Raw genomic sequence first — 27,028 nt, 5'->3', positions numbered from 1 at the left:
TTAATACGGTATATGAACCCCTAGATGACTAGAGTTTTTCACTCACTAACACGTATACACAGACATAGTAGTCAACACCAAAAAGCTTCATCAAGAACCTTAAAATGACAACAAAAAGCCTTTACCCCAAAATTTTGATGTTCGGCTACATAAATCCCACTCTTCCACTCAGTTCTGTCGAGTGCTTTCTTCTTCAGTAAGTTAATTATTGTCATACCTTTCCTAATGGCTTCTTACCAAGTTCACTTTAAGCCTACCTCTATCCTTTTTTCTCCATTAACTTATAAACAAGCTCAAGTAAATAAGTTCTATCAAACAATTACTTCTGGTATGTTCGCAAAAGCCAGCAATGCTTGGTGTCATGTACCCCAAAGAGCTTCTACAAACAACTTAGCAAGAAAGTATTTTTACACAGGCAAAAACTATTGGTTGAGGATTAAACTTTCGACACATAACCTATGGCCTCGAGGTCAATTTTGGATAAAATCAATATCTTTCTATCAAAAAAATTCAAATGGTTTAGCTCTTCCACCGCTCTCGCCACCAAAAATCCACAGCAATACTAAAACCCTAAAGGACACTTCAAATCAAGAAATTGCATTCACTCTAAAACAAACAGAAATCCCCAAGAAAACTCGTTTGCAGCATATTGAACCACAAATTAACAAAGACAACTCAGAAATCTAATATCATTCGTCAAAGAAACCAGTGAGAGGATCAAACAATTCCTCGAGTCTAACAATTTAGAAGTAAAAAATCACACGATCCTGTCCCTCTTCTCGAATTCGAAAAAGAGCCCTAAGCTCGCGGGTAAAGGAGGTACCCGTCCTCGCTTTGAGCGCCGTGAGGGTATTTGGGGGTGGGAGACGCCAAGCTGTAGTTGTAGATGGCGTTGCGATTCCGGACGCTGAGCTCGCAAGATCCTGCGATGGAGAAGCGAGGCTGGAGGATGAGGAGCGATGAGAGCAGAATCAAGAGCAGAATTCGATCTCGCGATATTGGATGATGTGAGTGATTTTAAAAAAAAATTGTTTTGAGGTTGTTTGGTTGGTTAAAAAAATAAGGAAATGAATTGGAGGTATATTATTGGATGATGTTTTGAGGTTGTTTGTGTTTGGTTCGTTTTTAAAAATAGGAAAATAGATGAGATGAGATGAGTTGGAGGTATATTATTGGATGATGTGACACGTACTTAAGGAAACCAATTTCTTGTTTTTTTTTGAGGAAATGGATGGAAATGAATGTTTAATGAGATGAGATGAGTTGTCACAATATTATTGGATGATGTGTGTGATTTTTAAAAATGGGATAAGATGAGTTGTGATGAGTTGGATGATGTGACACATTTCTTGTGTTTGGTTTATTTTTAAATGTAAGAAAGGAGATGAAATGAGATGAGTTGGAAGGTAAAAATAATATTTTATTAGATGTTGTGGGTGAGTTTTAGAGATGGAAATGGGTAAAAATATTATTTTATTGATTTCCTTGTACCGATTTCCTTTTCTTGATTTTTAGGAAACCAACCAAACGGGCCCTTAGTGGATTGAGCAGGAAATCTGAGCCGTTCATTACGTCATTGACGGTCGTCAATTAATCATGTTTTTTGTACAGGAGCTCCCATCTATTCCTCTATTCACTATTCATGCTACAATAAATGCTAAAGTGTAACAGACATGAGGATTCAATGTTTACTGTTTATACTATAATAAATTACTTTGATTTTATTACTGCAGCACAGGTGGGCACTGTAGCATTAAAAACATTACTGCAACATTTATTACTGTAGCTCAGGCGGGATACTGTAGCATTTAAAAATGTTACCGTAACAATTAAAAAACTGTATTTAAATACAACATTACTGTAGCAAAAATAAAAAAATGGCGGTCGAGCTTTGCACAGAGTGCACACTAGTTTATTACAATAGCAGTATATATAGAGAAACTCTCAAAAAATGTAACTACAGTAGGATTTCCCAAGACTAATGAAATTGCTTGGTTATTTTATGGCTTGAAAAGAAAAATACTTTTTAGATCTCTCAAAAGTCAGATTGGCAACCCACCCCGAATTAAATTTGAAGTTTAATTCTTGATCAAGAGAGTGTTTATCGGGAAAAAAAAACTAAATTAGGATAAACAGTTTGTCTAGTAAAACCAGTTTTAAGTTATGATTCAAGTTTTCGCCAAAATCAGAACATGATTCAAATATGTTTTGCTTTCTAAAAAAGTTTTATTCTATTTTTGTTGTTTTTTTTTGTCATTGTATCATCATAGTCGAAGTAACAAGAGAATGAAAAGCCAAAGTTGTCACTACATCAACTTTTGGACTTATTCTCTCAAAAAATAATTGGACTTAATAAAATTATCATTTTTTATTTTAAATCCCTACTAGTATGTGTAGGCAATAAAAACTGCCTTTAATCCTTATCAGAGAAGTTCAGAACAAAACTGCTAAAACCTCGCCCGAAATAGCAGAAAGAGGGGAAAACGCAGATATCTCCCAAACCGTAAGGAATTTGGCGAAACGGAGGAAGCGAACCAAAGCCTTCGGCTTGGTTCGGATGGCCCCATCTCGTCGAGATAGGCGATTTTCATATATAATTCGTCCAATTCCGACTTACGGTTTGAAAGTTACGGCCTATTCTTCGATCCATGCTATAGAGCTTGCCGAACGGCTTGAAGTCAGCTCTGCCTGCAGTCTCAAATCCGTCTGCAGTCCCAAATCCGCCTGCAGTCCCAAATCCGCCTGCAGACCCAAGCTCGCCTGCAGACTCAGCTCGCCTGCAAGCTCGCCTGCAGACCCAAGTCTGCCTGCTCGCCTGCGGTCCCAGCTCGCCTGCAGTTGAAGCTCGCCTACAGCTCGAAGTTCGCCTGCACGATCAAGCTCGCCCGCAGACCCAAGTCTGCCTACAATCTCTTTGAGCCAGGTTCCCAGTTTCGGCGAACCGCTCAAATCAGGCGAGCTTAACAGTTGAGGCGAGCTCATCTCTTTGAGCCAGGTTCCCAGTTTCGGCGAACCGCTCAAATCAGGCGAGCTTAACAGTTGAGGCGAGCTCATCTCTTTGAGCCAGGTTCCCAGTTTCGGCGAACCGCTCAAATCAGGCGAGCTTAACAGTTGAGGCGAGCTCATCTCTTTGAGCCAGGTTCCCAGTTTCGGCGAACCGCTCAAATCAGGCGAGCTTAACAGTTGAGGCGAGCTCATCTCTTTGAGCCAGGTTCCCAGTTTCGGCGAACCGCTCAAATCAGGCGAGCTTAACAGTTGAGGCGAGCTCATCTCTTTGAGCCAGGTTCCCAGTTTCGGCGAACCGCTCAAATCAGGCGAGCTTAACAGTTGAGGCGAGCTCATCTCTTTGAGCCAGGTTCCCAGTTTCGGCGAACCGCTCAAATCAGGCGAGCTTAACAGTTGAGGCGAGCTCATCTCTTTGAGCCAGGTTCCCAGTTTCGGCGAACCGCTCAAATCAGGCGAGCTTAACAGTTGAGGCGAGCTCATCTCTTTGAGCCAGGTTCCCAGTTTCGGCGAACCGCTCAAATCAGGCGAGCTTAACAGTTGAGGCGAGCTCATCTCTTTGAGCCAGGTTCCCAGTTTCGGCGAACCGCTCAAATCAGGCGAGCTTAACAGTTGAGGCGAGCTCATCTCTTTGAGCCAGGTTCCCAGTTTCGGCGAACCGCTCAAATCAGGCGAGCTTAACAGTTGAGGCGAGCTCATCTCTTTGAGCCAGGTTCCCAGTTTCGGCGAACCGCTCAAATCAGGCGAGCTTAACAGTTGAGGCGAGCTCATCTCTTTGAGCCAGGTTCCCAGTTTCGGCGAACCGCTCAAATCAGGCGAGCTTAACAGTTGAGGCGAGCTCATCTCTTTGAGCCAGGTTCCCAGTTTCGGCGAACCGCTCAAATCAGGCGAGCTTAACAGTTGAGGCGAGCTCATCTCTTTGAGCCAGGTTCCCAGTTTCGGCGAACCGCTCAAATCAGGCGAGCTTAACAGTTGAGGCGAGCTCATCTCTTTGAGCCAGGTTCCCAGTTTCGGCGAACCGCTCAAATCAGGCGAGCTTAACAGTTGAGGCGAGCTCATCTCTTTGAGCCAGGTTCCCAGTTTCGGCGAACCGCTCAAATCAGGCGAGCTTAACAGTTGAGGCGAGCTCATCTCTTTGAGCCAGGTTCCCAGTTTCGGCGAACCGCTCAAATCAGGCGAGCTTAACAGTTGAGGCGAGCTCATCTCTTTGAGCCAGGTTCCCAGTTTCGGCGAACCGCTCAAATCAGGCGAGCTTAACAGTTGAGGCGAGCTCATCTCTTTGAGCCAGGTTCCCAGTTTCGGCGAACCGCTCAAATCAGGCGAGCTTAACAGTTGAGGCGAGCTCATCTCTTTGAGCCAGGTTCCCAGTTTCGGCGAACCGCTCAAATCAGGCGAGCTTAACAGTTGAGGCGAGCTCATCTCTTTGAGCCAGGTTCCCAGTTTCGGCGAACCGCTCAAATCAGGCGAGCTTAACAGTTGAGGCGAGCTCATCTCTTTGAGCCAGGTTCCCAGTTTCGGCGAACCGCTCAAATCAGGCGAGCTTAACAGTTGAGGCGAGCTCATCTCTTTGAGCCAGGTTCCCAGTTTCGGCGAACCGCTCAAATCAGGCGAGCTTAACAGTTGAGGCGAGCTCATCTCTTTGAGCCAGGTTCCCAGTTTCGGCGAACCGCTCAAATCAGGCGAGCTTAACAGTTGAGGCGAGCTCATCTCTTTGAGCCAGGTTCCCAGTTTCGGCGAACCGCTCAAATCAGGCGAGCTTAACAGTTGAGGCGAGCTCATCTCTTTGAGCCAGGTTCCCAGTTTCGGCGAACCGCTCAAATCAGGCGAGCTTAACAGTTGAGGCGAGCTCATCTCTTTGAGCCAGGTTCCCAGTTTCGGCGAACCGCTCAAATCAGGCGAGCTTAACAGTTGAGGCGAGCTCATCTCTTTGAGCCAGGTTCCCAGTTTCGGCGAACCGCTCAAATCAGGCGAGCTTAACAGTTGAGGCGAGCTCATCTCTTTGAGCCAGGTTCCCAGTTTCGGCGAACCGCTCAAATCAGGCGAGCTTAACAGTTGAGGCGAGCTCATCTCTTTGAGCCAGGTTCCCAGTTTCGGCGAACCGCTCAAATCAGGCGAGCTTAACAGTTGAGGCGAGCTCATCTCTTTGAGCCAGGTTCCCAGTTTCGGCGAACCGCTCAAATCAGGCGAGCTTAACAGTTGAGGCGAGCTCATCTCTTTGAGCCAGGTTCCCAGTTTCGGCGAACCGCTCAAATCAGGCGAGCTTAACAGTTGAGGCGAGCTCATCTCTTTGAGCCAGGTTCCCAGTTTCGGCGAACCGCTCAAATCAGGCGAGCTTAACAGTTGAGGCGAGCTCATCTCTTTGAGCCAGGTTCCCAGTTTCGGCGAACCGCTCAAATCAGGCGAGCTTAACAGTTGAGGCGAGCTCATCTCTTTGAGCCAGGTTCCCAGTTTCGGCGAACCGCTCAAATCAGGCGAGCTTAACAGTTGAGGCGAGCTCATCTCTTTGAGCCAGGTTCCCAGTTTCGGCGAACCGCTCAAATCAGGCGAGCTTAACAGTTGAGGCGAGCTCATCTCTTTGAGCCAGGTTCCCAGTTTCGGCGAACCGCTCAAATCAGGCGAGCTTAACAGTTGAGGCGAGCTCATCTCTTTGAGCCAGGTTCCCAGTTTCGGCGAACCGCTCAAATCAGGCGAGCTTAACAGTTGAGGCGAGCTCATCTCTTTGAGCCAGGTTCCCAGTTTCGGCGAACCGCTCAAATCAGGCGAGCTTAACAGTTGAGGCGAGCTCATCTCTTTGAGCCAGGTTCCCAGTTTCGGCGAACCGCTCAAATCAGGCGAGCTTAACAGTTTAGGCGAGCCCATCTCTTTGAGCCAGGTTTCCAGTTTCGGCGAACCGCTCAAATCAGGCGAGCTTAACAGTTGAGGCGAGCTCATCTCTTTGAGCCAGGTTCCCAGTTTCGGCGAACCGCTCAAATCAGGCGAGCTTAACAGTTGAGGCGAGCTCATCTCTTTGAGCCAGGTTCCCAGTTTCGGCGAACCGCTCAAATCAGGCGAGCTTAACAGTTGAGGCGAGCTCATCTCTTTGAGCCAGGTTCCCAGTTTCGGCGAACCGCTCAAATCAGGCGAGCCTAACAGTTAGTCGAGCCCCACTTCTTGAGCCAGGTTTCCATTCGTGGCGAACCGCTCAAAACAGGCGAGCTTAACAGCTTAGGCGAGCCCCATCTCTTTGAGCCAGGTTCCCAGTTTCGGCGAACCGCTCAAATCAGGCGAGCTTAACAGTTTAGGCGAGCCCATCTCTTTGAGCCAGGTTCCCAGTTTCGGCGAACCGCTCAAATCAGGCGAGCCTAACAGTTAGTCGAGCCCCACTTCTTGAGCCAGGTTTCCATTCGTGGCGAACCGCTCAAAACAGGCGAGACTAGCAGTTCAGGTGGGCTGCATCAAACTCCCACTTGGTCAAACCTTCAGATAGTTAGGACCAAAGCCACAATCCCCCGCCAATCCTCTTCAATAGGATGGCGGGACCCCCACTGTCACGTTAACAGTTACCTCTGACAAATCAACTTACCAGTCCTCTTCAATAGGATGGTAGGTCCATAGAGTTGCTCAAATCGCAATAAACTCCCACTGTCATGTTAACGGTCACCTCTGACAAAATCAACTTACCAATCCTCTTCAAAAGGATGGTAGGTCCTCAAAGTCGCTCCGATCGCGGCAATTCCTACCACGTTAACGATTACCTCTCATAGCCGACCGACACCATCATTCCCGCAAATGATGTTGTCCAATCAATCGTCACACTCATACGTCCCTGAACGATTTGATTCTCCCAGCACCGTCTTTCCCATAAAAGGCGTTGTTGTTTGATAGTGGCCTACTATGCGATGTGCTGCTATTTCAGGGTTCGTCTTTGCCCCAAGAGAAGACAAATCAGGGTTCGTCTTCATCTTTGCCCTAAGATAAGCTTCCCCCCTAGACTCCAACTGGTGCATGAGTCTAAACTGCCCCCTTACACTCCAACTGGTGCATGAGTCTAAACTGCTCCTACCCTCCGACTGGTATACGAGGTTAAACTGCTCCCTTAAATCCAAACGCCTCGAAAGGCTAAGGATAGAGGAGAAATTTTAGCATTGAGCCTAAGAGAGACTCCTCGACAACTTACCATGCTAAGGGCAAGAGCATGGCTAGTCCAACTCAAACGGCAGTTGGTAAAGACAAATCAAGTCCGTTGATAGCTGAGGGTTTGCTCAAAATCCTAGAAGACGATCATCAGCTGCGAGCGAAGAGATCAGCTTCACCGAGCTTGTTGGAGGGCTCCTCACTCCATCTGAGCGGGGATCACTTTACGGGTCTTCATATCCAAAGTGTTCCAGACCCCATGCGGCCTGATTCAGGTCTGAAAACTTTGGAGGGGGTTTTGTAGGCAATAAAAATTGCCTTTAAATCCTTATCAGAGAAGTTCAGAACAAAACTGCTAAAACCTCACCCGAAATAGCAAAAGAGGGGAAAACGCAGATATCTCCCAAACCGTAAGGAATTTGGCAAAACGGAGGAAGCGAACCAAAGCCTTTGGCTAGGTTCGGATGACTCCATCTCGTCGAGATAGGCGATTTTCATATATAATTCGTCCAATTCCGACTTACGGTTTGAAAGTTACGGCCTATTCTTCAATCCATGCTCAGGAGGGCTTGAAGTCAGCTCTGCCTGCAGTCTCAAATCCGTCTGCAGTCCCAAATCCGCCTGCAGTCCCAAATCCGCCTGCAGACCCAAGCTCGCCTGCAGACTCAGCTCGCCTGCAAGCTCGCCTGCAGACCCAAGTCTGCCTGCTCGCCTGCGGTCCCAGCTCGCCTGCAGTTGAAGCTCGCCTACAGCTCAAAGTTCGCCTGCACGATCAAGCTCGCCCGCAGACCCAAGTCTGCCTACAGACCCAAGTCTGCCTGCAGTCCCAAGCTTGCGAGGACAAACCTTCCTTATTTTCCGTGATGTGAGGGTAGGGGCGGCACGATACTCCAGGCCCGTCAGATGGCCGTCCACAGTACGAATGAGCGGACAGGCGCCAAAACAGCCTGCACCCTCATAAACGCGGCTCACCTCAGTTGTCCAGGCGAAGGGATGAGAGCCGCCGACGCTCGGTGGTTGGTCAGATCCACGCAAGCATCTGACAGCCGTTGTCACGCATACGAGGAGGGGCTTTCCCAGTCCTACGTAGCGTGATGCAGAGCACAGCTCTTCGAATGACCATTGACGGTACGAATGAACAGCAGGACATCTCCGAACAACGTGTGGTCACATCCCATAATTCAAGGAGCAGTCAAGCTATCTCCCTCACCTCTATTAGTGGTCAAATCCCATGAATCAAGGGATGGCCCATGCCATCCCTTGCCTGTTAAAACCCATCTTCAGCAGCATGAAGAAGGAGATTGGTCGTTGCATATTCTGCTGGCTAATCTCCCAAAGGTTGAACAGGGACCTTTGCCAAAGGCTCCCTCGTTTGAGAACTGAGGCTCCGGCAGCAACTTCGATCGGATCGTCCAAGGGAAGCAGACTCGGCACGAGCACCGAGCGAGGCGTCCTATCGCCACCGAGGAACCCACGTTCAACAAGGAGGGCCTTTCCCTCCGCTTCTGTTGTAAACATTTGATTCATTAGTTTGTAATAAGCTTTCTTATAAATACAAACGAAACTCCTTCCTTCGAAAGAATCAAATTTTCACCCTACAGTATGCCATACGTACGTTACACGTGATGCATATTAAGAAACTACAAGAGTTTAAATATTTGAAGGCCAAGTAATTTTTCACTTACCAATTTTACAATTATTTATTAAATACATTCTTCACATAGAACATATGCTAACTGCACATTGCTTGTAGTTTTAAACAATCATCCACTAAATAAGTTTTCATATGCATAAAAATTTCAGGTTTCACAATTTTCCCATGAGGACCTGATATCATTCCGTAAGCATACAAATTGTAGAAAATGATTTTATGAGCAAAATTTCATAGACGGGTTGAAATCATCAATTTCAATCTTATGTGACTAGCTTTTGGAACTTGACATTTGAGCAGAAGATAATACATGTGCATGCTATGACACAAAACTTTCTCGCAAAGCTTTCTTCAAACTCATAGGATAGTGGCCGGTTTTGAATTTTTTATTGAGTTCTCTTGCTTTGGCTGCTCATGATGAAAAACATTCAGGGGAACTTAATTTATAACAATATACATGATAGTGATATCACGCGCAAATTTCTTTCAGTGTTTAATCATAGAATATATTCCTTATCTTCCACATGTTCTCTCTTTGACCACTTATGGTCACATTTTCATAATCCTCAGCTGATGATTTATTTTAGCAAAAGACAACATCCTGATTTTTTACATGCATATGGATTAACCAAAGTTAGGGCCTTATTATACCACCTAATAGAAAAAAAGATCATTGATATTGACAAAACCTCAGTCTCAACGTGACCAAGTGCAATGATAAAGATTATGTTACCAAGTTGTTGCATTTTTAAAAATATATATGAAGATAAAAAAGAGTAAGATGATTAAATCTGTACGTGGAAGGTTAACGACTTTGTTTGCTTCAGAGTCAGTAGCAATATTGTAACCCTAAAGAGGACAGAAGAAAAATAAATATGTGAGATGTAACAACTTCGAAGGGTAAAATGCAAATAGTTTTTTAAAGATAGAAAATGAGAACAAATAAAACTCAAACCGGACAAACAACACTCAATGCTTATGTTAGCCTTCTTGTTTTGATGATGTTTAACAAACAATTTACCGCTAATGTTGTTTGTCTAGTATTTGTGTTTTCCTATGTATTGTAGACAAACAACGTTGTTGGAGGATGGATGGAATAGAGCTTTACGATCATATCCAATGGAGGTTGACGGAATTGTGGAGTGAAGCTATGTACAATTCAAGTTCAAGATCCAAGTTCAATCTTCATCCGCAAGTGTACCAAGTCGAGCTTATTGAAGATCAAGATTGCTTGGGTAATTTAGTTTAGGTTTTATATTATGTGTGTTAGTACTTTAAGCTCAATCATATACACACATACACATTTTGGTTTTGTATATATATAGTTATATATATATATACATATATGTTTTGGTTTCTATGTATATATATAGTATATATATTTATATACATGCATGGTTTTGGGTTTTCATGTTTATAAATATGAAATCACATATTTCATATTTACTATTGTGTTTTTGAAAACATTGCATAGAATATGCAATTTTGTGAAAATATTATATTCTTAGTTTTTGGACTTAACAATAATCATATACATATTTTATTAAGTCTATATAATCATTGTGCAAAGTTTCAAAACATGGTTTAGCCTAAATGTCAAAATTCACATGTTTACATTTTCGTGTTTTGGGCTATTTTGTAAAATGATGATTTTTCACAAATGGAAAATGCAATTTGGAAAATTCTTTTTGTAACATGTTCATTTACATTTTTATATACATTTCCCAAAGTTTCATTATTTTTAGACTTTATTTGTTATTTTTAACATATTTTTCAAAAGTCTCAAAAATCTGTTTCAAACCTGTTTTTTCCTGAGTATCTGTTCGCGGTCGACCGCCCAAGAGTTCAGAACTCAGAACAGCTTTAGTTGGCTCGCGGTCGACCATGGCGGTCGACCGTAACGAGTCCAGAGAGTTTCGCGGTCGACCGTCGCTTGTCCAGAACAGTTCTACCGCTTTTTGTTCTTCACGGTCGATCACCGCGGTCGACCGCCGATTTGACCGTTGGACTCCAACGGCTATTTTTCTGAGCTGTTTTTCTGGGGGTTTTGTTGTCATTTTAGTGGGGTTTTTGCTGAAGTTTTGAGTGGGTATAAATACCACATTGCATTCAGCTCTCTATTAACAATTGAGAGAGTTTTAAAACAAGTTTAAGAAAGTCTTAACAAGGGTTTATGTTTGGTTTAAGTGTGTTTATAAGCTTTTAAGCATTTGAGTGTTTTGGTTTTGTGAATCAATTCCACAAGAGCTTGAGGAGATTATCTATTAAAGTTTGAGCTTCTAACTATCCTCCCTCCATCTCTTGTTATCAATTGAGAAGTTTTCTAAACTCAAACTCTAGCTTTACATTTATATACTTGTTTGATTATCATTGTTCTTAAGCTAGATTTTATATTGAGTTTAGTTTGATTTGATTTACTCTTGGTTGTGGGTTTGTGACTAAGAGTTGTGCTTAATTGAGTTCTCACCTTATTTAGAGAACAATCATTTGAGTTATATTGTGCTTATTGTGAGATCGCTTTGTAATACACTTGTACACCGAGAGAAGTGTGTGGCGAGAGTCGGGGATCGTCCCAAGAGGAGTGGCGTCGGTTGACGAACCTAGGGAGAGGTTGTAACCGAGCACTTGAGGGAGACACGTCTAGTTCAACACTTGAGAGGGTGTAGAGTGGGATTACAAGAGTGTGTTAGTTGTAGAGTTTTTGGTAAACTAGAAAACCGTATTGTGTGGTGTAAATGTTATTCGGGTAAACGTAGAAAACCCGGTCGTGATAGTGGATTTCTCCCCGGGAGTGGGGAGCGGAGACGTAGGACGGAAGGTCCGAACTCCGTGATCATTTGAGTGTGTTTGAGTGTGCTTTGGCGTTTATTCTTATTTGTGCTCATTGCTCATTTCGCCATTGTCTCATTATTTTATATCATCCACTATCTTATTTTTTTTTGTTTACCCTTGTGTTAGTTTCATATCCTTGCATATATATTTCATAGTATATCTCTTTGCTAGGATATATTTCATTGTGCATATTTCTTATCCTAGTTCACATATCATGCTGTATTTTATACTTGCTAGGATAACTTGTTAATAGTTTTTAATTGGCATAAAATCGGATTAGATTAGCATAAGACCCTAATCACCCCCCTCTAGGGTCCAACAATTGGTATCAGAGCTTGATGCTCTTTGATTTAAGGTCTAATCGCCTTGAGTTAAATATCCAAGTTATCTTTTTGTGCTAATCTTGTTTTGATTGCATTTGCATCTTGCTTGCATATTTTTATAATTTATGGATATGAATGATGCATCTTGTTTAGGCTATGATTTTAGTGTTGCTCCTAGATTAGATAATTTCCCCTATGCCTAATGATGTGTTAGATTTAAGCTATTTGTTAGATCTAAACATTTTGATTTATGAGAAATTATAGACGATGCTTATATTGTGCCCATTTTGGAGAAATCCAAGTGAAATAAGAATGATCATCGTATGTTTACAATGAATAATATTTTGTTAGAATATTTACTAAATGCTTTTAATTCATCTATGTCTAACAAGTTTGTTCATTTTGATAGTGCTTACAAACTTTGGAAATTTATAGAAGCACATCAAGGAGACTTGGAGGCGATCCGACAAGCTTTGGAGGATTCCGCTTTAAGTTCATATGGAACTTCATGCACACGAGCACTAGGCGATAGCCCTAGTGAGGTTTGCGAGTTCGAATCCATTAATGATTTATCTAGTGATGAACTTACTTGTGCTAGTAAAAAATTATTACATGCCTATGACAAATTGCAAAATGATTTTGTTAATTTACAATGCAAGCATGATAATTTAAAATCCGATCATGAGTCTTTAGCTTCTAAGTTTGATACTATTTCTAATGAAAATATGATCCTCAAAGAAAACAATGAAAAATTAAAATTGGATCATGATTCTTTGCTTTCAAACTTTGCTAAGTTAACTCATGAAAGAGATAATGTCATGCTAGAAGTAGTAGCTATTAGAAATGATTTTGATAACCATACATGCTCTACTTCTATTATCAATGATGTTGTGCATAATGATGATTTGAATCTTGTTAAGGAACGCATATCATGCTTAGATTCAACTTTAAAAACATGCATTGATAACCATAAGAAACTTATAGACAAGTGTGCTAAGTCTGGTGCTAAAAAATCACCTACACACTATGCACACTTGTATAGCAAAGTTTACAAGTACTCCATTTGTGATCGTAAAGGCCATTTAGCTAAATTTTGCTATGATGCACAAAAACATAAGAATATTAATCCTTCTTGTGCATCTCATCAAGTTTCTTCATCACATGTACAAACACATGCACCTATTTCTCATCATAAGCATGCTCATGTGTATCATTGTGATTTTTGTGGTAGAGTTGGTCACTTAGCTAAGTTTTGTTTTGATTTGCGAAAAGTTTCTAAATCGCAAAATATTTCAAGTAGACCAACATTATTTCAAAATGTTTCTCATTTGCAAAATAATCTTAAAAGACCATCTTTATTTGCAAATGTTCCTCGTGCACATCCACATGGTCAACATAACCAAATACGTTCTCTTCATTGCACTTATTGCAATCGAATGGGTTATTTGCATAATTATTGCTATGTCCGGACCCGTGCACTAAATACGCCCAAATGGGTTCATAACCCAAGGACTTTGAGCTTAAATGATAGGGGTCATGTACCTAAACCTTTTGGTACCAAGAATACTTGGGTACCAAAACAAACTTGATTTTAAACCAAGAATTTTAGTGTTCTTACTTTTCCTTTTCTTGGTTTTGAAAATTATGCTTTAAAATCTTTTGGTTATGAAGACAATTTTTCTTGTATCAAATCTTTTGTTTTCATGATTATTATTTTTGTTTTGATGAGAGGACTATGTTTAATATACCCTCCGGATTTATTAGGTGTTTATTCCCAAATAATATTTACCGGATGCTTAAATGTTTATATGGGTTGTTACTAGATCAAGAGCTAGATATAGTTGCCTCTTTTGAAATTCTTTTGTCAAAGATTTTATTTTGAATTGTTGCTTTGAATTCATTATATTTTACTTATATGATGATATTTATGTTTGTCAAAGATTTTATTTTGAATTGTTGCTTTGAATTCATTATATTTTACTTATATGATGATATTTATGTGTTTGTGCTTATGGATCATCTGTGCTTATGGATCATCTATTCGTGTCTTATAATGTATTCTATGAGTGGTTTGATCAAGTAATACAAAGAATTTTTTTTTTGTTGATCAAACATTGGTTTTGGACTCAAATCTTGATTTATGATTTCATTTGGTTGATTTTCATTTGAAAATATTTTGCATGATTCTCATGTTCCTTTTCTTTTGATTTCATAAATCTACTTTTATACATGGCTTTTATACTCTTTGATATGATTTTTCATACTTATATATTTATATGTGTTCTCATTATCCTTTTGTATGTGAGTTGCTTTTAGCATCTATGCTTGCTCACATATGTTTGTATATGCATGATATATTATACATTGTATATTCATTTCCTTTCATGCATATATCCTTTTTGTAAATTGTTTGTCATCATCAAAAATGGGGAGATTGTTAGCCTTCTTGTTTTGATGATGTTTAACAAACAATTTACCACTAATGTTGTTTGTCTAGTATTTGTGTTTTTCTATGTATTATAGACAAACAATGTTGTTGAAGGATGGATGGAATAGAGCTTCACGATCATATCCAATGGAGGTTGGCGGAATTGTGGAGTGAAGCTATGTACAATTCAAGTTCAAGATCCAAGTTCAAGCTTCATCCGCAAGTGTACCAAGTCGAGCTTATTGAAGATCAACATTGCTTGGGTAATTTAGTTTATGTTTTATATTATGTGTGTTAGTATTTTAAGCTCAATCATATACACACATACACATTTTGTTTTGTATATATAGTTATATATATACACATATATGTTTTGGTTTCTATGTATATATATAGTTATATATATTTATATACATGCATGGTTTTGGGTTTTCATGTTTATAAATATGAAATCACATATTTCATATTTACTATTGTGTTTTTGAAAACATTGCATAGAATATGTAATTTTATGAAAATATTGTATTCTTAGTTTTTGGACTTAACAATAATCATATACATATTTTATTAAGTCTATATAATCATTGTGCAAAGTTTCAAAACATGATTTAGCCAAAATATCAAAATTCACATGTTTACATTTTCATGTTTTGGACTATTTTGTTCATATTTTCTATTATGTTTTTGAAAACATTGTATAGAATATGCAATTTTGTGAAAATATTGTATTCTTAGTTTATAGACTTCAATATCAGTTTATACATGTTTTACTAAGTCTATAAAAACATTTCACAAAGTTTCAAAAGTTGGTTTATGTTAAAACATCAAAATTCAAGTATCTCATATTTTCATGTTTTGGACTATTTTGCAAAATGATAATTTTTCACAAATGGGAAATGTAATTTGGAAAATTCTTTTTGTAACATGTTCATTTACATGTTTATATACATTTCCCAAAGTTTCATTATTTTTGGACTTTATTTGTTATTTTAAACATATTTTTCAAAAGTCTCAAAAATCTGTTTCAAACCTGTTTTTTCCTGAGTATCTGTTCACGGTCGACCGCCACGGTCGACCGCCCAAGAGTTCAGAACTTAGAACAGCTTTAGTTGGCTCGCGGTCGACCGTGGCGGTCGACCGTAACGAGTCCAGAGAGTTTCGCGGTCGACCGTCGCTTGTCCAGAACAGTTCTACCGCTTTTTGTTCTTCACGGTCGACCGCCGCGGTCGACCGCCGATTTGACCGTTGGACTCCAACGGCTATTTTCTGAGCTGTTTTTCTAGGGGTTTTGTTGTCATTTTAGTGGGGTTTTTGCTAAAGTTTTGAGTTGGTATAAATACCCCATTGCCTTCAGCTCTCTATTAACAATTGAGAGAGTTTTAAAACAAGTTTAAGAAAGTCTTAACAAGGGTTTATGTTTGGTTTAAGTGTGTTTATAAGCTTTTAAGCATTTGAGTGTTTTGGTTTTGTGAATCAATTCCATAAGAGCTTGAGGAGATCATCTATTGAAGTTTGAGCTTCCAATTATTCTCCATCCAACTCTTGATCTATTAAGAAGTTTTCTAAACTCTATTTCTAGCTCTTTTATATATTTGATTATCATTGTTATTAAGCTAGAACTACATTGAGTTTAGTTTTGATTTATATCTCTTTGTTCACACACAACCTTTTGAGCTTATTGTATTTACATTCATAGTATAATTTGGGGTTGTGGGTTTGTGATTAAGAGTTGTGCTTAATTGAGTTCTCACATTGTTTAGAGAACAATCATTTGAGTTATATTGTGCTTATTGTGAGATCGCTTTGTAATACACTTGTGTTGGCCTTCTTGTTTTGATGATGTTTAACAAACAATTTACCACTAATGTTGTTTGTCTAGTATTTGTGTTTTCTTATTTATTATAGACAAACAACGTTGTTGGAGGATGGATGGAATAAAGCTTCAACGATCATATCCAAAGGAGGTTGGCAGAATGTCGGGTTGAAGCCCTTGCAATTCAAAGTTAAAGATCAAGTTCAAGCTTCATCCGCATGTATACCAAGTCGAGCTTAATGAAGATCAAGATCTAGCTTGGGTAATTTAGTTTAGGATTTATATTATGTGTGTTAAGTACTCTAAGCTCAATTATCTATACACACACATTTATTGGTTTCTTCGTATATATATAGTTATATATATATATATATTTTGGTTTCTATGCATATATATAGTTATATATATACATACATATGTTTTGAGTTTTTATGGTTATATATATGAAATTCTATATTTCATATTTTCTATTATGTTTTTGAAAACATTGCATAGAATATGCAATTTTGTGAAAATATTGTATTCTTAGTTTATAGACTTCAATATCAGTTTATACATGTTTTACTAAGTCTACAAAAACATTTCACAAAGTTTCAAAAGTTGGTTTATGTCAAAACATCAAAATTCAAGTATCTCATATTTTCATGTTTTGGACTAGTTTGTAAAATGATGATATTTTTCATTTGGGAAGTCCTTTTTCGAAACCAGTCGTTGTAGCATGTTTATTATCATGTCTACAATCATTCCCCAAAGTTTTACATTTTTTGGAATTTATTTGATATTTTTAAACAGGGTTTTAAAATCAGCTCTAAAACCGATTTTTTCTGGAATGTCAGTTTTCGGTCGACCGGTACGGTCGACCGGTCAATTTTTTTTCGATCGACCGCCGCTCTGTCAGTTCTGTTTCCAACGGCTATTTTTGTTACCATTGCTGGGGCTGTTTTTGTCATTTGGTTTGGGGTTTTGGCTGAGGTTCTTGGAGGCTATAAATACCCTATTGATCTCAGTTCTCAACACAACTAAGAGAATGTTTTAAAGAGTTTTAAAAAGGGTTTAAGCTTGTTTTAAGCTTGTTTAAGGGTTTGGTTTAAAGCTGTTTTGGTTTTCACAAGTGGAGGAGATTATCTTCTTGTTTGGGCTTCAAATCTCCATCTCTCCATCTTGATCTAGAGAAGTTTTCCTAAACTCAACTCTAGCTTTTATTTATAATTATTTGTTGATTATCATTTCTATTAAAGCTAGTTTTATATTGAGTTTAGATTTGATTTTATATCTCATTGTTACACACACCCACTTGAGCTTATTGTATTTGCATACATAGTATATTAGGGTTGTGAGAGATTGTAACATTGAGTTGTGCTTTATTGAGTTCTCATCTATTGTAGAGAATAAATTTATATTTGTTACATTATGAGTGTTGTAAGGTTTTCGGTGAGCTAGAAAACCGAGTGTGTTGTGAAGTTTTCGGTGAACTAGAAAACCAAGTGTGAGGAATGAACATTGTTCGGTGAGCGTTGAAAACCGACACTGTGAGGTGTAAACGTTATTCGGGTGAGCGTAAAAAACCTGGTTGTGATAGTGGATTTCTCACCGGGAGTGGGGAGCGGAGACGTAGGACGGAAGGTCCGAACTCCGTGATCATATTGTGTGTTTGAATGTGCTTTGGCGTTTATTCTTATTTGTGCTCATTGCTCATTTCGCCATTGTCTCATTATTTATATGATCCACTATCTAGTTCATATTGTTTACCCTTTGTGTTAGTTTCATATCCCTGCATATATCATATTGTATATCTCTTTGGTAGGATATATTATCTTGTGTCAGTTTATATATCCTTGCATATATATTTTTATCATATAGGATATATCTCTTTGTTGTTCATATTGCTTATCCTAGCTTACATATCTTGTTGTATTTCATACTTGCTAGGATAACTTATTAATTAATTTTAATTGGCATATAATCGGATTAGATTAGCATAAGACCCTAATCACCCCCCCTCTAGGGTCTAACAACTTGTACACCGAGAGAAGTGTGTGGCTAGAGTCGGGGATCGTCCCAAGAGGAGTGGCGTCGGTTGACGAACCTAGGGAGAGGTTATAACCGAGCACTTGAGGGAGACACGTCTAGTTCAACACTTGGGAGGGTGTAGAGTGGGATTACAAGAGTGTGTTAGTTATAGAGTTTTCGGTAAACTAGAAAACCGTATTGTGTGGTGTAAACGTTATTCGGGTGAACGTAGAAAACCCGATCGTGATAGTGGATTTCTCCCCGGGAGTGGGGAGCGGAGACGTAGGACGGAAGGTCCGAACTCCGTGATCATTTGAGTGTGTTTGAGTGTGCTTTGGTGTTTATTCTTATTTGTGCTCATTGCTCATTTCGTCATTGTCTTATTATTTTATATCATCCACTATCTTATTTTATTTTGTTTACCCTTGTGTTAGTTTCATATCCTTGCATATATATCTCATAGCATATCTCTTTGCTAGGATATATTTCATTGTGCAAATTGCTTATCCTAGTTCACATATCATGTTGTATTTTATACTTGCTAGGATAACTTATTAATAGTTTTTAATTGCCATAAAATCGGATTAGATTAGCATAAGACCCTAATCACCCCCCTCTAGGGTCCAACAGCTTATGTATTAGTTTTCACTAAAAATTAGGGAGACGCTCAGTAAAACCTTTCACAAGAAAAATGTAGAACATTCCCTTTTTTATAGATGATCTACAAACAATTTGGCATATTTTGCATGTACAAAAAGGAAAAATGCCAAGCTATACCTTCGAAAATTCTGAACTGAAGATTCAGTGCTTGTTTTCTAAAGATAGAGAATGAGAACAAATAAAACCCAAAGCAGACAAACAAAAGTCAAAGCTTTTGTATTAGTTCACTGAAATTAGGAAGACGCTCACCAAAACATTTTCGCAAGAAAAATATGGAACCTTCTCTTTTTGATATCTAATCTGTAAACAATTTGGCATGTACAAAAAGGAAAAATACCAATCTATACCTTTCAGAAATTCTTAACTGAAGATTGAGTGGTACAAATAAGCAAGCTGCAAAGTCTCAATTTCGTAGTTGACATTTCAGAACAAATAAATATATCACGAGTAGGAGGAAGGCAGAACAAATGTTCACTCATATTAATAGCTAATACTATATTGTTTGACACTTCTCTCTCATATATATATATATGAAGATTGAATATCCAATAATTGTAGAAAAAATTCCGAGTTAGTGTAAATCAAAGAAATACAAGTAATATGCTCCAAGTTCAAACAAAGAAAATTTTCATACCCTTGGAACATGCTCCATATCAAATGACTTAAAATGGCTACTGAGTTGCTGAGCATCGCTGCAATACCTAGACATGTTCTCGTTCTGGTTTGCTAGTGCCCTTGCACCTATATTAGAAGTGAGTTTATTACTAAGGGAAAAAGTGCACACATATGAAATGGACAACACAAAGGTGAGCCAACTAAATATTTTATACTGCATAAACCAAAAATAAATAAAAAAAAATTAATTATTTGAAATTGTAAAATTTATGATGTCATCAAGTTTACTACTCCAATAGAGCAATAGCCAAAAAAACTTGACATTGAAAATTTCAAAAAAAAAAAAAATGGATAGCCAACTATTTGCTTAGCCCTCTTTTAATTTAGGACCACAAAATATAAACCTTCTAACATTAAAAATTTCCAAAAAGAAAAAAGAAAATTCAGATACTTGATTGTGGACAAGTTGGGAATCACCCTAATATGTATCTGATCATAACCCACATCAAGTGTAGTCATCATTCCCTGGTTGAGTGATGCATACACTGCAGCATTGTTGGTTCCATGCCCCAACCCCTCATGAACTCGAGCAATCTGATCATAACCTAGATCAAAACACATCAACTCCTTTATTAAAATCCTAAAAAAGCAAACTATGCCTAGGTTTTTAACCCAAAAATTACACTGATCTATTTTTGAAACTGTCCACTTCCAAGGTTATTTCTAGACCCAATTTTCCAACCTGATTTATTTTTAAACTCATTTTACTTATTTCATCAGTTTTATGCACATGATCTTTTAGAAAAAATAATTTACGTATGGCATTTTCTAAGAGTCCTTAGAATGTAAACTATAATCCTCTCACCCTTGTCATGACTTTAGAATTTTGATATAATAGCTAGAGAGACTTTTCCATAATATCAGGGCCAAGTTCGAATATCACTGGTATCAGAGCCACGAATTTAATGCAAATTTGTTTTAAAAAAAATATTGTTGTCGCAACATAATACCTGATCATAACGTATTAAAAAATAGTGCTCAACTTGCAAAAAATCCAATTAAAGCTTCAGAAAATTTCACTGGCAACGTCTTTCATAGTTCATCCATTGCGGTTTCTTTCTTATACGTAACAGATATCCCACAAAATATTATACTGATAAAATTGAAGAGTGCCGGATATGCATTTACATTATTCGATGGAAATGATCCTGGTTTCTGTAGCATGAAATGTGCCTTAGCTAAATTGTAAGATAGACGCTCAAAATGCTTATCAAGTAATGAAGGAAAAAGTTAACCTAAGTAAGGATTCTTCTTTTCAAGTTTAATAAACAAATGCACAAAAAATAAGATGCACAACAAATAAGATTATATCTTTTTTATACATACAAAATCAAATGATACAGTAGCAAGAAAGAACAGACTGCATTTTTTCTCAACATGTTCTTACCTTTGGTGTTGTCTTCGATGTTGTTCAGGTTTGGCCGCATACATATAGAAAGAAGCTGCAATAGATCCTTCTCATCAATGTATTATAAAACCTATCTGCACATCTAGTAAGAATAATATTTTAGAAAAGTTAATCCTTTTCCGAGATGAATCAAATCTTCAATTATGATAATGTAACAAAAGCATATACTATACATGAAAGTAAAAGATAGTTCACTACTTTAACTCTTGTTTATCTCTTAGCTAGATGAGTAAATCTTGTAGTAAGTCTGATTATCATAAAATAATTTATAATGGTAATGATTGATCTCTTGTGCAACGCATATGCACGAAAGATAGATGGTATTACTGCAAAAAAATTGAAGCACAAAAAGAAAAGTTCATAGTAGTATAACATAGATGATCGAACTGACAATTCATAAGTAAATATAAAGAAAATGCAATGCTAACAAAATGATTCAATTTATCAGATTATACAATTACAAAGGTTGTTATGCAACAAAAATGTATACTTATGTTTGATTTTGGTTACCCATTCCCTCTTTCAGGTGTAGAGAAACAATATAAAAAGCTAATACTTTAGGTTACTTAAAAAATTTTAGTGGTGTCCTTGCAACCTGTTATAAAATAAGAAGTGGTAAAATGTCCTTATCTGTGTTTGCATTTGTTTGTGTGTGTGCACGTGTGCTAATAATGACATGTATAATTACAACGCATTCAGAATGTTTTAGATATATACAAATTTATGTTAGCAATTTAGAAATCTCTAAATGATTAACTTAAATCTTGAATATTAAATTCATAATACGAGCTGATTGAAAATAAGTAATAGAAGACGTTCTTCATATGATCAGGAACTTTAGTTTACTAAAAGAGAAATTAAGAAGTAAATTTACCTTGATAGGTAGATTCTCCCACCCTAAACCTCCAAGCGCTACATCAAAATTAGAAGGAGAAAAATTAAAAATATTACTAATAATCAGAACTAATCACAATGTATTATCCAAAGAACCACATTAAAAACCATAAAAAATTAAAAGAATCAATTCAAAAGCTTTTCCTCTTCATCAATTCAAAAAATTAAAAATCATATCCAACCCAATTTATCAACTGGATGAAAGAAGGAAAAATTTCATTTTTTCTTCTTCAACCGAAATAAATAAATGAATAAAAAACTCACATAAAAATTTGTAATTGTCGGAATCCCTCGAATTCCCCTCAAATGCCTCTGCATTAATGTTCAAATGCTCGATTCGGACCTCAATCATTGGATTATCAATCCTAACCCCAAAAACACCAAAAAAATTACCTAATTAATCAAACAAAAAGAAAACAAACAACAAACAAATAAAGCTCAATTCAAAATCAAATCTTTACTGCTCCATTCGATTCCTGAGCTTTAGCAAGAACCTTTCATTATCCTCTTTTGTAGTCTGTACCAAGGTCTCAAGCAAATTTAAAAAATATGCATACAAATAATTCTAAACAACTATGACATACCAATCCACCCTTAGGACAACCCTTGTATGCTGGTGGAGAAAATGCTTGCTGCAACCTTCTCCAGACTATTAAAGAATATAGCATTAGACAATCAATTTCACATGGCATATTAAGAACAATACAAATATGAATGAAACTGGAGTTAATATGTTGACTAACTATTCTTGATTTAACAAAACTATTATAGCAAGCACTTATCTAAGAAAAATCAGTGCTCACATTGCATGAATTTGTCAATCATCAACACATGTAGACATTTTTCATAGAGGAAGAATAACATCACGAGTGGAAGCCAGTGATACAAATATTGGAAAATTATAACATGGATTTCACTGCAAGGGCCCATCATGTACATGTACAAAGGATTGGTGACACACACAATGCTTAAAGATGACAATCACCAGCTCAAATATACATAAGAACGAAGTAATGCACTAACAAATTAATTCAAAGATATGGAATAATGTAGAACATATCCTAATATATTTGTTAACAAAAAAAAAATTAAATTACCTTGATAGCTTTGTACTCCTCCTATCAACCTCAGATACCTGATATCAACAAGCATCAATAAAAAAAAAGAAGATAAGTCATGAACCAATCAACCAATCAACCAGATAATATAATAAGAAATAAGAATAGGGAAATAATAATGATAAAAATAATCAGCATAACCACTACTTATAATTGAAAATAAAGATCTTCTTTGCTTCATCAAAACTGAAGCAATAGGTAATTTATACAACCACAAAATAACCTAAAATTTCAGTTAAGAAATGTAAAGCCCTAGAAATTAGTACCATTTATAATAACGACCAAAGAATTTAGAGAGATTGGGGGTAGAGGTTCGGAAATGATTTAGAGAGATTTGGGGCGGGGGGCAGGGGAGGTGGAGCGATAAAGGATGGAACGGTTAAATGATGGAGCTTCATTGGTTGAGAAATAGAAGAATCAGAGATGAAAAGCTAGGGGGCGGGGGCGGGGTGAAGCAGCAGAGGTTAGAACGATTAATCGAGGAAGATGAATATATTATTTCCTCCATGTTATCTAGTATCTGCAAGAGTGTCACATAGATGAGACATTACAATATATCGTTCATAAAACGACATGAAGGTTTATCCTTATGCACCTTCTAACTCTCTCAAGCTAGATTTTACAATCCAAAAGCATCAATTTTTTTTTATAAAAATTGGTTGTTACCCTTATGTTGAATATCCTTTTATCTTAGAAGGGGGCATCTTTGTTACCAAGTCCACCCACAACTATTTATAAACATATAATCCCATCCCCTTAAGTGACATTAGATGCATAGTACAATGCATTCATAGAATACCCAAGTTTATAATCAGTTAAAATGTATATATCTCATTGCATATACCACATATTTGGTGTTGCATGACATTCCTTGGCCAATAATACGTAAATCCTTGTAATCCCTTGTTACTATAAAAATATGTCATAAAATAACAAGCATACGCAGAAGGAGGGGCTCAAAGTTTACACAACTTTATAGGATGATTCCCAGAAAAATTCATGAGAAATCCTTCAATTCACGAGACACATCATCACAAAAAAACAAATTTTCACTCAATTTAACTGAATCAAAAAATAAACTTACAATAGCCAATATCTTAATCCTATGGCCAATTCATTACGGAGAAATTTAGGGAATAAAAGTAATACCTTTTCCGCATCGGCGCCAACGGAGAGAGGGGAAGCCTCATCAGATCCCTAGAAACGAAATTCCAAAATCTCCATCAAGCAATGTCAAGAAACAAAAGCGGGGTAAATGAAAAAGCAAAGAAAGTAACGAACCCGAAAGCCAACGTCTAGGGTTTTAGTCGGCGGTTCTAGGGTTTGGGCCTTGACGACCTCGGGAGCGGCGTAGGTTCTAGAAGGGAGAGGGCGAGATTGAAGGGAGAAGCGGGGCTTGGAGCTGATGAGAGAGAAAGAGAGTGATGAGAAACGGAAGTATTGGAGATGAAGAGGCAAGAGGGGGGAGCGGCGGAGCTGAGAACGTTTAAAAGAGGGAGATGAAGAGGCAGATGAAATAGGATAGGCCAGGTAATAGCTATTTAAGATTTACGTTTTAATTAATTAATTAAACCAGTAATAACAACTAAAGAGAGATTTGGGGCGGGGGGCAGGGGAGGTGGAGCGATAAAGGATGGAACGGTTAAATGATGGAGCTTCATTGGTTGAGAAATAGAAGAATCAGAGATGAAAAGCTAGGGGGCGGGGGCGGGGTGAAGCAGCAGAGGTTAGAACGATTAATCGAGGAAGATGAATATATTATTTCCTCCATGTTATCTAGTATCTGCAAGAGTGTCACATAGATGAGACATTACAATATATCGTTCATAAAACGACATGAAGGTTTATCCTTATGCACCTTCTAACTCTCTCAAGCTAGATTTTACAATCCAAAAGCATCAATTTTTTTTTATAAAAATTGGTTGTTACCCTTATGTTGAATATCCTTTTATCTTAGAAGGGGGCATCTTTGTTACCAAGTCCACCCACAACTATTTATAAACATATAATCCCATCCCCTTAAGTGACATTAGATGCATAGTACAATGCATTCATAGAATACCCAAGTTTATAATCAGTTAAAATGTATATATCTCATTGCATATACCACATATATTTGGTGCTGCATGACATTCCTTGGCCAATAATACGTAAATCCTTGTAATCCCTTGTTACTGCAAAAATGTCATAAAATAACAAGCAGACGCAGAAGGAGGGGCTCAAAATTTACTCAACTTTATAGGGTGACTCCCAGAAAAATTCATGAGAAATCCTTCAATTCATGAGGAACATCATCACAAAAAGCACATTTTCACTCAATTTAACTGAATCAAAAAATAAACTTACGATAGCCAATATCTCAATCCTATGACCAATTCATTACAGAGAAATTTAGGCAATAAAAGTAATATCTTTTCCACATTGGCGCCTGCGGAGAGAAGGGAAGCCTCATCAAATCCCTACAAACGAAATTCCAAAATTTCCATCAAGTAATGTCAAGAAACAAAAGCGAGGTAAATGAAAAAGCAAAGAAAGTAACGAACCCGGAAGCCAACGTCTAGGGTTTTAGCTGGCGGTTCTAGTGTTTGGGCCTTGACGACCTCGGGAGCGGCGCCAGTTCTAGAAGGGAGATAGCGAGATTGAAGGGAGAAGCGAGGCTTGGAGCTAAGGAGAGAGAAAGAGAGTGATGAGAAATGAAAGAATTAGAGATGAAGAGGCAAGAGGGGCGGGTGGAGCGGCGGAGCTGAGAACGGTTAAAAGAGGGAGATGAAGAGGCAGATGAAATAGGATAGGCCAGTTAATAGCTATTTAATATTTACGTTTTAATTAATTAATTAAACAATTAATAACAATTAAAATATTAATAATTTTAAACATTGATGATATGATAGGAATATAGGATAAAATTATAATTAAGTAAGTTGAAAGGGGCAAAATGGGCATGCAAAAGTTTTGACAATTGTTTTCTCTTTTAGAAGTAGTATAGATTAATTAAATCAGTAATAATAATTAAAAATGTTAATAATTTTAAACATTGAATGAATATGATATGAATATAGGATAAAATTATAGTTAAGTAAGTTGAAAGGGGCAAAATGCGCATGCAAAAGTTTTGACAATTGTTTTCTCTTTTAGAAGTAGTACTAGTTGAGATGCACGTGCAATGCACGTGGTTGAATATCATGAGTTGAGATGCACATGCAATGCACGTGGTTGAATATCATGATTATTTAAATTGATAAAAAATAGAGTAAAAATAAAAAAATAATTTTTTTTTGTGGGATTGATCATCACTCAATAATCTCTCTCTCAAATAATATATTATTATTGTTTCCTTCAATCCAGATTGTGACTACGTGATCTACTATTTGTGAGTTATAAACACATTAATTTAATACAACATCTCTAATTATTATTATCTTGAAGTCTTTAAAAGATGAGTGATCATTCAATTTGTAAAAGAATTTTGCATATGAATTTACTTGCAATATGTCCATTACTTTTAGTTGTGGGTTGACTCATATTCATGTTAACTTTTAGTTGATGTTTTGCTCATATTTATATTATCTAATATTCTTATTCAATTTTATAGCTCATTCTCTGTATCATAGAAGTAAAACTAAAAGTATGAAAAATTATTTTCTTACGAAATTAGAACAAGGAGATTATGATATATTTCGCCATGTGTTATAAATGTAAAAAAATTAATGCAAGGTCCTTATCAAATCTTATCCCAAATGATATGAATGAAAAATGCTATTATAACACATTTGTCTAGGACAATTGTATTGTATATAGGATATATAACTCATCTAGAATATCCATATCTCCTAATTGGATTATGCTATTGTGAGAGCAGCATGTTAGAGACTCATATTCAAACTTTTTGGCTCTATAAAAGACACAAGAATTTAGAGTACATAGCTTATATATCGTAAAGAGCATATCCCTCCAGGGCTCCGACAACTTTCTGGGGAGTATTTGCCAAGTAGAACCCCGAAAGCCCTCCTGAAGAAGATGCATCACTAAAGTACTCGTCTGACTTGAACATGAAGCGTAGGCTTCCCATAGCCACCACAGATACGAACTCCATCTTCTGA

Source organism: Asparagus officinalis, chromosome 5 (assembly GCF_001876935.1).
Source record: "Asparagus officinalis chromosome 5, Aspof.V1, whole genome shotgun sequence".
In the NCBI taxonomy this organism is placed as follows: Eukaryota; Viridiplantae; Streptophyta; class Magnoliopsida; order Asparagales; family Asparagaceae; genus Asparagus; species Asparagus officinalis.
Note: the sequence above shows the minus strand (reverse complement) of the source record.